The sequence below is a fragment of the Danio rerio genome, chromosome 3 (assembly GCF_049306965.1).
Source record: "Danio rerio strain Tuebingen ecotype United States chromosome 3, GRCz12tu, whole genome shotgun sequence".
NCBI classification, from domain to species: Eukaryota; Metazoa; Chordata; class Actinopteri; order Cypriniformes; family Danionidae; genus Danio; species Danio rerio.
The window spans coordinates 33,595,949-33,611,139 of record NC_133178.1 but is presented as its reverse complement, the minus strand read 5'-3'; the positions used below and the strand labels follow the sequence as shown (position 1 = coordinate 33,611,139).

General features: G+C 34.9%; 1 protein-coding gene across 5 annotated transcripts in view; it reads left to right on the top strand.

The window, feature by feature from the left end:
- The first annotated feature begins 1,192 nt into the window (after positions 1-1,192).
- thraa (thyroid hormone receptor alpha a) overlaps positions 1,193-15,191 on the top strand; it is a 56,354-nt gene continuing 42,355 nt past the window's right edge. Inside the window, exons 1-3 of one of the 5 annotated variants that reach the window (XM_073935979.1) lie at positions 4,697-4,754; positions 4,858-5,066; positions 11,112-11,183. The gene's annotated coding sequence lies outside the window, so the exon portion shown is untranslated. 5 annotated transcript variants of the gene reach the window in all.

The window sequence follows — 15,191 nt, the reverse complement described above, 5'->3', positions numbered from 1 at the left end:
GGGGTACAGTTAAAGGGTTAAAAAATTTAAAGCAACCAGGACTTTTTACAGTGCATGAACTTAAATCTTCTGATGGCCATGCGAATTAGTTTTCCCGTATAGTTCCAGGGAAATAACACTAAATTGTATCATTGTGAGTAGAAACATTGTTTCACACATGTGTTACCAATGGAAGTCAATGGTTACAAGATTATAGCTTTCTTAGCAAAATATTTTCTTTTGTGCGTCACAGAAGAAAGAAATTCAAACAGGGTTGGAAAAAGAAAAGATTGAGTAAATGATGACAGAATTTTCATTTTTTTGGAGAACTTACCCTTTAATTCATTTACATTTTGACATTAACACATGCTAACCCTATTGATATCCTAGAAAATGACTGAAAATGTAAAAAGGTAATAAAGTTAAGTTTTATATTTCTTAAACTATTACATAATAACGTCAGTAACAGATGTTTTCTCAACATTTGATGTTCATTTTTGCATTAATTTCCATCATTAGCAAAATGATCCTTTCGAAAAAAAAATCAAACATTTGTTAACTTTGAACATTTATATATACAATATACAGAAATACAGATTTCTTTTATAGGGTTGAATTTTTTTTTTTTACCATCAGACAAAAAATGACAGAATTTCAATTTATAGGTGAACTAACCCTTTAATCAATGGATATAATGTTCTAGTCTACATATCAGTGTAGCCTACATTTTGTAAATATCAACTAAAATGTTTTTAAAAGCTGATAAACATTTCTTACAGATATTTCTTGCTCCAAGAAATATCGCCTAATTACACACATCAAAATAATTTCTGTTTCATCATTTTAAAATGATTTATAAATGAATATACTTAATCAATAAATACATTTTATTTCTAAATAAATATGTAAATCTTCACATCTGGCCTACACAACATACGCGTACAACTAAAATGTTTTCTTTTCCTCACAATTGGGTCAGCCTTCTCCGTCATAAATAATCCTAACATATAAAAGTGGATCACCCAAAAATTGAAGGCGCTCGAGACCTATGGATCTGTGAGCACTGGCAACCGCACATCTGTCTCAGGAAGTGCTTTCATCCACAGGGTCATCCATCTCACAGAGGGTTAAAAGGTTTAAGCTGCTGTGAACCTGTAGAGAGCAGCATTTGATATAATCGCATACTTCTATACCATCAGCTCGTCCTTACCGTAAAGGGGGTGGAGCGACTATAGTAAAGCTCGTGTATTTTCCTGTTGTGGCAGCCGAAACCGAATCGTTTTCAAACGTGGTCAAACAAATAACATACTAACACTTTCCTTCTAAGTGGATATAATCCGAACATAGGCTATTATTTTAAGTAGTTCTTAGCGGTTTGGAAGGGTATCGCAGCGCGCCGAGCGGGCGACTCGCGACGAAGAAGACCGCTCGTTAAGGAGACTGCTGGTGGGACTTCAATGTACCATTTCGCGTTGTTTTGGAAGCAGTTTGTGTTTCTTCGTAAGGAAGTGGGTGAGTATTTGTCCTGCTGTCAGCTGTCGTGTTGGGCTTCTCACTTCAGAGGTGTCCACTTATGGTGCGCGCGAAAACGCAGAGCTCTAAAACATCTGCGTCGTGGACGCGCTGCAGCGCATGTTTTGAAGCTCTGCGCTTTGCACGCGGCAAACGAGGACACCGAGAGAGGGCTAGTTAAACAAGTTCAGTTCAACATACATTGCACATGACTAGTTGACTAGTTCCTATTTTTAAGTAAAGAGACGGGAAGAATGTTATAACCAGTACAAAATGTACAGTTTTGTCGAGTCAACACCCTTTAATGTCATGTCAACATTTAGGCTACTACGTTAGTCGCTATGGATGACACAGTTTTGTGTTGTGAAAGTTTGTGTCAAACTGAATGGGTTTATATGATAATGATGACAAGCTCACTATAGTGAGTACACTTGAACTACAGTAGTTATTACTCTTTTTGATATGGATAATAGGCTACAAATTGATTTGAGTTTAAATGATTGTATTGGGCTATAGCTAGCTACTATGTTGAATACTTGATAAACATGCTGTTCAATTATTTTAAAGCAACCACACAGCTAAACTAGTTCTATGCAGTATTTGACAGCTTTTTAGTTCCTCATCACTAAGCTGAATGCTACATTTTTTTTCACAGCCTAAGATTGGTCAAATATCAGCTCAAAAACAAAACACAGATGAGGTTTGTAAGTAATTAGCGCTAGGGAAGTTTTAGGACACAAAACATGTGACATGTATTGAAATACAACATCGGATTGGTGTTAACTGGAGTATAAGCAAGATAATTGACCTTGGTTCATAGAAATATTAGAAAATAAGGCACACTTGAAGTGTAATGAGTTAATCATTCCTCACATCATTTATTTTTACAGAACAGTTGTGTATGAAAAGGCCTTGGTTAAATGTTATCTGGAAATATTTGATGATTCAGAGATCAGTCATGTGTACTTCACTGTTGTTGGATGACTTGTCCTTAGCTATAGGTGGTCGTTTTTTATTTATTTATTTTTTTTGTCTTCTAAAGCATTTTGGCATAGAATAAATCAATAATTTTTCTTTGATGTAATGTAATCCTTGAATTTCAAGGTGTCTTTTTTTAACAGGCAACTAGCCGATGTTGACACAAACTTAAAAACTCAGAATTGTGATTATAAAGGACTAATAATTACTGTTTAGCAGGATTGTTGCAAGTCTTAACAGGCATGTTGCAATTATAACATAATCAGCTGTTCTATCTAATCCCAATTATTTTGCACAGGCCAAATAGGAACTCTAAGAACATCTGAACATTAATATGAAGTACTTTTATCTCTGTTTTTGATACAGTAGTGCATTATGTGAATTATCAAACACACATGCATAAAGAAATGCTGAAGGACCAGTCATACTGAGGGGTCATTTTGAAGAACATTGGACCTAAAGGCATCTATCTATCTATCTATCTATCTATCTATCTATCTATCTATCTATCTATCTATCTATCTATCTATCTATCTATCTATCTATCTATCTATCTATCTATCTATCTATCTATCTATCTATCTATCTATCTATCTATCTATCTATCTATCTATCTATCTATCTTGTATAGACATGTTGCAATTATAACATAATTATAACAGCTGTTTTATCTAATCATAATTATTTTGCACTTACCAATTAGCAATTCTTAGAACATTTGAAAATTCATATGACATATTTTTTGTCTCTGTTTTTGGTGCAGTATGTGAATTATCAACCCCTGTGCATAAAGAAATGCTGAAGGACCAGTCACGCTGAAGAGGTGTTGCAATAAATGTTTTCACTTACAGCAGCACCACATGCAACAGAAAAAGCTTGTGAGGTGTGACGCGTCAATGTTAATGTAACCCTTATGCAAACGTGAGTGCTGTACACAAATAGCACAGCCACCCATGACCTACAGTGATTTAACTACTGCCATAGTAAATGGGATTTGACAGGAGATTTAAAACACTGTGCTGTGTTGATTTCGAGTAGGTGTTGTTGCTCTGCAGTTGGATGTGCTGCCTGCGACATCCTATTTTATCAGTGTGTCGGTCGCTGCATGTCTGCTCTCCCATTGTTTTTGAAATGTATCTCCACTGTATATAATCAGATCTAATTTAAAATGACTGATGTCAGCTTGCTTTTTTGCTTCAAATCACTTTGATATGGTACTTTGCATTCACACATGATTTGTAAAGTTTAAATGAACTAACTTGTTGCAGAAGTGTTGATGATAAGATTTTGTTTTCACTTTAATGATTAGACATTTTGATTAATCCTTAAAGGACAACAAAATAAAACTTGTTATAATTTCATTAAAGCCAAATAGAAGGATTTTTCATTACATGTTGACTTTACATTGTATTTAATAGTTGCTGAATGGATAATAATCAGCAGGTGTAGGTCAGATCAAAGTGAATAAATTATATTTGAGAAATATCGTGTCACTGCATAATATTATTTAATATGTTATTATATTATTATATATAATATAATATTATATTATGTTACAACCTTATTAAATTTAACAATAATACTCATCATCATCATCATCATCATCTTTTATTACTTAGATGTTACTACAGATTAATAGAAGTCACTGTAAATGTAGAAGAAATAATGAGAACACTTTAAGTAAATGCATATAAAAACATTGTACAACATCATTTTCTTTAACAGTCAAAGTGCATTATGAGTTGTTAATGCCTGCTAACGTAAAGTATGCATTACCAATGGCAATTCATCGTCAATGGATTTTTTTGCTTATGTATGTCATTTAGACTAATAGTCCATTTCATAATCGTGCAAGCCTTAGCGGATGCAACACGGGGTTAAACAAGAGCATATGAGTTGATCATGGTCATGAGGGTCTAAATTATTCATTGAGCAAATGGGAACGCGCGTCCTTAAAAAACCTAGACTGTGGACCATATGCGATAAACATTCGGCCAGCTTCAGTCGTCCTCAGGTTTCAGCTTCACACACTATTTACGAGCAGGGACGCACAGAGTGCGACTCTTGGGCCGATGTGACCTGAGACGCCCCATCCTGTCTTTTTGGGGTGAATTGTGCTCATAAGAATGTGCGAGGAAGTTAAATAGTCCAGTTGCGTAACAGCGCGCCTGACGTCTTGATATGCGTTCGTGAAATGGTGACGTCAGAGCGGGCGTCGCGGGAGCGCGCAGCGGGTCATATGAGGAGACTGCCTGCTTTACGCTCATGTGCTGCCTGAACACAATGTACGGTTCAGTTTTTCCTCCATGTTCAGCGTTACTGTGTTTTACACAGTCGTCGTAGCTTAATATACTTAATGATGCCCTAATGTTTGTGTTATATTTTCAGAGCTTCATTTTAGTGCTTAATTCGAGTGAACTTCTGAGCGAACGTTTTATGGGTTAGCAGCCATTCGTTTACGCACATGGCACACCCAGGACATGGATTACAATACCTTGGCAGTGTATTTGAACGTGTTTGTTAACTATAAACATCTATCTATCTATCTGTCTGTCTGTCTGTCTGTCTGTCTGAAGTGAATCACATAATGACAAATGGTAGGCATATCTACTCATTTAGGTGGATATAACATTTAGCATGTCAGGATTCTCACCTGCTTGATTGTAGGTTTGCATTGATCGGTATTTTAGTCAGTATTGCTGTTTTTTTGCTGGATTGAATGTTGGGTTGATCAGATATCCAAATCTTATACCCTATTTTGTGCAGGCTATTTTGTGTTCTCCACCAAAAGCACAAACCGAAAGCTCTGCAAAGTTTTTGTTCAGTGTTTTGATTCACAGATATTTTAGTTAAAGTAAAATTGACTGAAACTCTTTTCTCCCCTGAGGCTGTAAGTCATTCCTCATTTAGCACCTCAGCATTTAGCATTTTTGAAATGAAGTGTGTGATTTTTGATTATGTCAGTCAGAATGGTTAAACTCTCTTCCAGGTATTTCATCATTCCCATTATTATTCTTGATTTGTAGATAGATTATATGGATCTGCATAGAAACACTTTATCTTGCTGGAGTTTATTGTTGTTCATAAATCACATTACTTGCTGCTGGGTATCTGTTAGACAGCATGTCAGGTTATAATTACAGTATGTTTTATACTTCCACCTATAGCCTCCAAGAAGCATAATATATATAAAAAAATTTGGGGTCAGTTTTTTTTTTAGTTATTAATTTTATTTAAGAATTAAAATTAAAAAAAATATTCTGTTCACCAAGGCAGCATTTATTAAATGTAAAAAAGATCAAGTTGGTAAATACTTATTTATTCAAAATTTATTTATTATTGTATGTAGTTTCAAATGAAATGATTACACTAGTCATTATTAATATTAATAATAATAATGATTAATATAAGAGTGATTTCTGAAGGATCATGTGACTTTAAAGACTGGAGTAATGAAGCCATTTCTATTTGAAAGTAGTTTAAAACGTAATACATTCTCAGCATGATTACTCTAATCCTCAATGTTGTGTAATCCTTCTCAAATCAACACACTGCTGATTAAAGGAATAACGTTTAAAGCAATGGCATTTATCTAAATGCAAGTATTGTAATGTTTTAAATGCATTTATTTTCTTATTTGATCTGCTCTTTAATTTAAATTTATCTTTATGTAATCTTTATGACTTTTTAATTTGTATTTCAAGAGTTCACACTTAGATATTGCTTGACAGCTGTAAGCAGGTTTGGCATGCTGTCCCGGTAGAGAACCCTGAGCTCGGAGATAGTTGAGCCCAGGGCTCCCGCCAGGTCCATAGAGCATGTGAGGGGAGTACGAGATCAGGTGGTTCTCGAGAGCTCCCCTTTTTGTAAAGGAGAAAAGGAGGAGAAAGGGGTGGATGGGGGGTTTCTTCGGAAAACGAAGATAAGGGAGTAATGTCTAGCTAGGCTACTTATAGTGGGTTAGGATAGATCTGATTGGCTAACTAATGAGTGTAGATAGGTGGCCAGCTGCTGTCAATTATATCACGTGCTCCTCTCGAAATTAGTTTAAAAACTTCACTTAAATATGTACTGGTATTTGCATTAGGCATGGGACAATAACCGGTTTCAAGGTTTACCGCAGTTTGGAAAAGTCAAAGTTTTGAAATCGCAAATGTTTTTTTTTGTTCCATTCCTAAGTTATATGTATTTTCAATGTGTTTTTACAACTATTTCAAGTTTTTCAGTAATGACTGTGAAACCATAAAATAGTGATATTTATATCCAAGGTTATTATACCATCAGAATCTTATGTCAGCAGATGCCTAATTTGCATTTAGCTATTGAAGTGTGTACAGTAAAAATTCCATCCGCAAACCTTTATGACAAAAAAATCTCAACACATTTAACCCATGTAATTTTGGTTTAATGGTTAGTCAGTATAGATTACATAGGACGTTATTGAATTTGACGTTAAATATTTATTAATTATATCTTTTGTCTATTAGATTAGATTAGAGGGCATTTGTTGTGAATATTAGTAAGACTGTTTGGTTTTGTTTGGTTCTTTTCTTTAGCGCCACCCAAAGCCAGTCGTTCTAACATTTTGTTGTTTATTGTCTCTGTCTGACAATATATATACTGTACTGTATGTATCTCACTCATTGATTCACCATCGCATTTTGTAAATATATCACTAGCATCTGATCACTATCTTGTTGTCAACCCCCTTACTTTGTTACACAATTTACTTTTGAGTTCAGCCAAAAACCACAACTTGGGGTTGTAACAATGGTTCCGTCTTGGAATCACCGTAAATAGACTTAATTTTTGCACGATACGATTTCATCTCTGTAATTACTTTGTGAAGTTTACCACAATAAAAACATAAGATCAGTAAAACCTTTAACCACTTCAAGGTCATTCAAATAGGAAATTTATAAAAACATGATGATGATAAGTAATTAGGTGGTGCAGATAAGCACACAGTGAACTTTAATCAATCAGTCATGAGAGGTTATTATGAGACATCAAAGATGAGGGGCCGCACTATTTATGAGATAAAGCTCTTTAGGATATCACTACGCTAAATGAAAAAGGTGAACATTAATAAATAGATTCCGGAATGATTTGTCCTGTACCTCAGACCCTCAATAATGATGAATGACTGACTTTTTTAATTTATAAAGTGTGTTATATAGTGTGTGCAATTCTGTCATTCTGCATGCTGTTACTGTCATGTGACCTATAAAGCATGTTGCGTAATTTCATTCACAAATCCTCTTCCTTGACCTCATGGGAAAGAAAAGTGTCCAAGACAAGTACACACTACAGAATCTTGCTTGTAAGCCATCCTGGTACTTTTTATCTGCCTCTTTATGAATACTATGAACTTGGACTCATAGTTACTTTTTCCAACTTTGAAATGACAACCTTTATTCCCTTATTTGTTTTCTAGAACAGTTGTTAGGAATTTGTTTCATTTGAAGCACCCGCTTGACAGTAGGTATCAGCGTTAAAGCAGAAGTGGATGCAGAAAGATTTGAGTTCTGCGAATTAATGCCACCACACAACCAAAGCTTTGTTGTTTTGTGCTGCTTTGTTTCTTGCGCATCGGCTAATTTTACATTGATTCTCATTAGCTGCCTCATGGCTGTTCATTAATCATGTCGATACTGTATATGTGGCAATGCATTCATGTGCATATTGTTTAAGTATGTTTGGATGTGTGGGTATAATGAGCCGATGTAGATGTAAGTGCTCACTGAGGGACTGTACTTCTCTTGAGGACTGCTTATAACTAAGCGACCAATACGAAGAAAGAGAGAAAGGAGCATTAAAGTTCTGTTATTCTCAGTTCTGCCATTTAAAATCCAATATAATAAACTTTAATAAACATACAAACTGAAATTAAATCGCCCAGTTATTGGCTGTGGGGTAGGGATGCAGAATATAATTACGAGCGTGTTTTTTTATATAAATTACAAATGCCTATTTGTATCTGTTGTCAACTAAATGGTTTTCATTTCTAAAACAAAGTAAAATGGCAGTAGAGACTAGGGCTGCACAATATATCGTTTCGTTATCGCAATGTGTGTCCCCTAGGCATGGGACGATAATTTTGATTATTTTTTGATAATTGATGATTTTTTTATTTAGTTTTTTTTTTTTTTTTTTTTTTTTTTTAAGGACAACAGTATCTCCAGCTAGGTTTGTGCAATTAATAAAAAATCTGATTTCGAATTTGGCTTCTAGCGATTATGAAAAACCATTAATCGAGATAAACTATTCTTGCATCATATACCGCCCCCTTTCCAGTTGTACACATTTGTTGCTCTTAAAAGCACAAAAGACTGCATGCTTCTGTGTGTGTGTGTGTTTGTGTGTGCAGCGCACATAAACAGTCAGAAGCATGCAGTCAGCAATCGGTTTCATTCGCATACTGAGATGAGCAGAGCGCACACATCTAAAGTCATCTTAACGTGATCGCTTTAATGGTTCATGCTGCTGCCTGTTTTTATCATTAATCAAACAACAAAAGGAGGAAATCCCTCACTGCTCTTGACTGAGGGACTTTTGTAGCTAAAGTTTTTTTTTCTGACAGTGAAGATGCCTAAAGCACAGTTTGTTTCATATTTTTATTCTATTGTATTTATTACTCTTTCCTTTGCAGGGTGGAAAATAACTGTATTTATGCAGTTGAAGTCAGAATTATTAGCCCTCCTGAATATTGGCAACCCTTTTCCTCCCCAATTTCTGTTTAATGGAAAGAAGATTTCTGAACACAACAGTTTTAATAACGTATTTCTAATAACTGATTTATTTTATCTTTGCTATGATGACAGTACATAATATTTTACTATATGTTTTTCAAAATACAAGCATTCAGATTCAAACTGTGATTCAAAGGCTTAATCAGGGTAATTAGGCAGTTCATTGTATAACAGTAGTTTCTTCTGCAGACAATCAAAAATATATTGCTTAAGGGGGCTAATATTATAGACCTTAAAGCATTCGGGCACAATTACGTATAACATTTGTAACCTTTAATGAAGGATAACTTTGCTGAATTATTAATGCAATGAAGACTGTACAATTATACATTTTTTTTATTTCTGTACCTGAATACTGTTTGACTCTCAAGAAAACCATAAAGCACTGTGTATTTTAGTTTTTTCTTTGCTCTACTGTAATTATTCTTGCTTGCAATGTGTTTATTATTTTTATACATGTTTCACACCCTTACAAAATCACCCAAATCAAGCCAAATTAATGTTTTTCCCTCAAACAGAGCTATCTGGAGAAATTGTATTGCAATAAATATTGCAGAAATCAAAATATCTCAATGTCAGATTTTCCAATATCAAACAGCCCTAGCATAAACCATATAATTGTGTAATTAGCATATAATTTGGTTATCAAATCCCGATAAAAACTGGTAAGGTAACAGGCCTTTTACACAGATCTTCCAACTACCTATGGTATTATTTCAATGACAAGTCGAGATCGCATTCATGTAATAAGTCTGTTTGCTTGCGTGCGATTTCCTCTGTTTATGCACAAAACTTTTTGCGCGCCCTCAAATATACACTGCTCAAGTGCAGATTTTTTGTGTGCTCTCAAATAAATGGTGCTGAAGTGCAATTTAGTGCATTTATGTAACGAGTATGTCTCCAGCATCTATTACATTTGCTAGCAATATTTGTGTTTTTAATAGACCAACAGAACGACATTGTTGCATCCTGAAGTAAAGTGAAATGGCCATAAACTCCAGCAAGATAAAGTCATTGTATGCAGAACCATATACTTTTATCTATAAATAAAAGTATTATTTTGGAAACTGTGTTCATCATAGGGTTAAACAAATAACTCACTGCACAATTATAATTATAGTTCACTCTATTAAATTCGCTTACATTTTTAGTGCGTTTTGGTGTGATTTGCTGCTATTAAAAAAAAAGACTAAATGTTTTGAATGAGAAGCTGCAACGTAGCCATGGTGGAAATGAATTTTGGTGTGGCACCCCGCCTTGGAAGAAAGAATAGCGGAAACCATGTGCTTATTTAAAATGAGCTGAATCAACACAATTCTTCGGTTAACTTGATCGATTTGTGTTAGGACAACACAAAGAAACTTTTTAACCACATCAAACCATATCAAAATTAACTCATAGAAACAAAAAATAGATAAGTGTGTAAATACCTATTTAGAAACATCAAAAAGAGGTAGAATACAAGTATATGTATAAAAACAACGCTGTCAAACAAATTCAATGTTTCTTTTTCATATGTATTGAATATTGTGTCATATTTCCCATTAAAATTGGCTGGTACTGGCAACCTTAGAGTTACATGTTTGTTTATTTAGCTTGTTTGTTTGTTTTTCAATTACTACTAGTACTACTACTACTACTACTGTTGTTGCATCACAATCTGGTGCATGGTGTAAGTAAACAAAAACAAACACGTGCTTTGGCGGAAATTCATAAATTACACGAAGATATAGAGTGTCAAAATAAAGGCACCTCGAGAAATATTTCTATATGGTAGCTATTAATATTTTAGGTGAGTCATCTGTAGCACTGTATTATTACACAACGTATAACACTAACTACAAGCATGTTCATCACCTCATCCTTAAATATTATTTCTGCCCTTGTCAGGTTAACTTCCATTGGCTGTGGAGGTGAATCTGACAGCTCGCATAATTCCATGCCCATTCACAGCAATATCAGGTTTGTTTTCAGTAACAAATCTTTAATACTGTGCCTTCAAAGAAAGTCTTTGTTCAAGAGCGCTGTCCCTTTAAGAGTATATGCTTGAGTTCCTGGCACATGTAATTGTAGCAGTGCATTTTGTGCCCAATTGCATCCCAGAGAAGTCTACTTCTGTTTGCATTTTGTTTGAGGTATAAGAGAACGGACAGCCCTGACAGTATGTAGTATGGCAGCTTGCTTAGTGATGTGAAGTATTTTGGCATGAATGCTCCCTAAACATTTTCCAGATGGGAGAAGTGTGAACAGGATTTATGATGGATGATGGCAACAAAACCAGCCCAGCTGAACTAGGCCAGTTGGACACTCTTTGCAGGGTTTTGCAACCGGTTTGGCCAACCACTTATTAGTAAAGTGTTTTAAAGTAAGCATAGCCCAGTATAAGTTTTTGATGGTATGGTAACCTTGGATAAAAATATCACAGTTTTATGGTATTGTGATTACTGCTCTAAAAAAAGTTATTTTTAAATGTCTGGGTAAAAAAAAAAAAAAAACTTTTCTCCATTGAGAAGTGCACTTCTGTACAACACATTAAAACACACACACATAAAATACCCTTACAAATACTTTAGGGACCGTATAACAGAAAATTTTGTGGTTTTAAAACTTTGACTTTTCCAAATCGCAGTAAACCTTAAAACTGGTTATCAAACAATGCCTATTTTAAAGACAGGATTGGCTACTATTGATTAGACAAATTTTATGTGACAGAAGACTGCAACTTGTAATGTGAAGTGAACGCTGACAAGGAGGTGCGAATCCAAATGCATAATTTATTGAACAGAGAATGGTCAGGCAAGCAACAGTCAACACAGGGCCAAACAGATACAGGCAATCCAGAGTCGTGGTCATAAAACAGGCGGATGGTCTAAAGGCAGGCAGCAAGCAAAGTAAACAAACAAAACAAAGCGAGGGGCAATGCAAGGCAAGGCTAAAAGCTAGTAAAAATCGTGATGCTTTTCGTTTGCGTTTATCGTCAGCATTTTACGAGACGTTTTTCCGCATTTAAACCCAAGCGATATTCACTGGCGTCAAGCAGAAGAGTATACAAAATCACTCCTTAACGTTAGATGGCACTACACAACTTTTAGCTTCCAACACCCGCTTGTAACACAGAAGAAGAGGAAGAGAGGAAGTTTACACGCTTGTTGTTAAAGTTACTAGTGACTCGAACAAGCATAGATGGATCAAGCACCAGATCTAGCGATGAAGAAATGATTATTGTTCACAGAGCAATAAGCAGCTCCACGTTCATATCGCCTCTGGGCATCTTCTTCAATGTGCGATCGCATTGACAGTTTTGCGCTTGAGCGCCTCCAAGTGCTGTTTACGGTAACTTCAGCAGCTCCGTGCACCTGAACAAAAGTGCCAACCTGATTGGCGGAGAAGGTTTTAACCTGGCGCGTCAAATAAAATAAAAAAACAAGGTGCGTGTGAGCGGTGCAGGACTGGAACTTGTAGTCCATGTAATGGCGGATTTGTAGTCCATGTGTGTTTACCAGCGATCTGCAGTCAGTCAATTTCTGGTGACTGTAACTCTACTATAGTGCTCAACAAGAACAAAAAATGTATGAAAGCTGACCAAATAAAAGATATTTATAGTTCTAGAATGCTTATAAATAAATGATGCATCTAATTTGTTGTTTTATTTGTCTGAGATTCCTTATAAAATACAAAATACATTATGGTTTTAACAAAACAAATATTTTAAAATATCAGCTAGTAAGAATAAGAAATGTTTCTTTCTATAGGATCATATGACATTGAAGACTGGAATAACAGTGCTAAAAATTCAACTTTGCATCACATGAAAATAATAATATAAATCAAGACTGTACAATTTTACATTTTTTCATTTAAATTCTCTACCCGAAAACTGTTTGACTCTGCGTAAAACCATAAAACATAAAACTTATTTTACTTTTTTCTTTGCTCTACTGTAATTATTCTTTCTTGTAGTTTATTTTTATATATGATTCACACTCTCACAAAATCACCCATAAAACATACTTTTTTCCTTTTTTTTTTACGTTTTCACAGAAAAAAAATATGCAGCTTTTACTAGATATTTTTTTATTTACTAGACACTTCTATACAGCTTACAGTGACATTTATAGGCTTAACTAGGTTAATTAGGTTAACTAGGCAGGATAGGGTAATTAGGCAAGTTATTGTATAATAATGGTTTGTTCTGTAGACTATTGAAAAATAGCTTAAAGGGGTTTATAATTTTGACCATGAAATGATTTTTAAAGAATTAAACACTACTATTATTCTAGCTGAAATAAAACAAATACGATTTTCACCAGAAGAAAAAATATTATCAGACATACTGTGAAAATTTCCTTGGTCTGTTTAGCATAATTTGGGTAATATTAAAAAAAGAAAAAAAAAATATTCAGAGGGGGTTAATAATTCTGACTTCAACTGTATATATAATATATATATATATATTTAAAATACATTAAAAAAGAAAGTGGCTGCTTTATTTTTTTTATTAAATAATGACAGCCTTTGTAAGGATACGAGTCTTCTTTTGATAACTTAACCCAAATCTTTGAACAGTAGTATAAACAAATTAAAATGCACACAAGCCCAAATGACAACATAATGATGTTTGTGTAATAAAACGTATCAACCCTCAAATTATTAGTGTGACTAATATTAACCATTCGCTATTGTCTTACTGAATTACAGGCAGCCATACTAATCTGGCCACATCTGAGGGCTTGAATCACTGTTCTCCTTTCTTTTTATCCCCTTTTTTTTAAACCCTCCCAGATGGCACGATCATAACATATGCCTGATGCACAAAGGGAAATATCATATTTCTCGACTGCACGGCACACATGTGCTGTTGAAATGTACATTTCAGACACCACATGAACAAAGCTTACTTGTTTACTTCATGTCCATTTGCTTATGCAGTCCACACTTAACAAAAAATAACAGACCTCTTTTCCCAGAAAGGCGTTTCCAGAATGCTTGGCTGTGTTAAATGCACGTGCGGCACTGGGTGTCAATAGCGAATGAAGTGTCATTGACTGTATAGAGTGTAAAAAGCAGCACAGGTGCAGTGGAAATATCCCCAGGGTCAGACTATGACCCCTGCGTCTCCCCAAAAAGCCATTTGGCATTACAGTGACGGCACTGTAACCAGATGATTGAGGCAGATCGCATTTCACCGGCCTCCCTTTGCCCCCTCGATCACCTCATTCAGATTGTGTATCCGCCGTGAGTGTGTGCGAGTCTGCATATATATGTGAAAGAGGAAGAGTGTGTGTGTATGTATTCCAGCAGGGTGATTTATGTGTTTGTCAGGTTTTTTCATGCCCTCGCCTCCCTGTTTTTCCTTGCAACTATGTGTTTGTCTTTGTGCTATAGTGTGACATGTGTCTGTTCAAAGTTGGCAAAATAACTGTGCTGTGATACTTGTGATCGTGCCACACCTAGAGCTGCACAGAAATGTTGTACAGTATAATCTGATAACAATTTAAGCATACACACTACGGTGTGTATTGATGAAACATGCGAGTGTGTACAATATTTATTATGAGTAGTTCCAGACAGACTTTTGCACATAAAATCAGCAGATTTATGCGGGATGAATCTGACGTTGAGAGTATTGAAACTAAAAACTTCGTAAATGAAATTTAAAATTATTTAAACTTTTATTTAAGGTTAGAAACACAAATCTAGTCCACTTATTTGGTAAACAAACGAAGCCTTTCATATAATAAATCTACTAAAGCCCAGAATATATTTTCTTTCTAATTGTATAGTACCTAACTCATCTAAATATTTGCATATTATTGAATAATATTATTGAGATTCATATAAAAACTTAATAAATATATTTAAACACATTTACATAAGTCAATTAATAGATTCAATGATGGGGTAAGAAATTTGCCGTGTGGGATTCACATGAAGCTTCAGCGTCAATGCTTGACGGAGGACGTGTCTGAA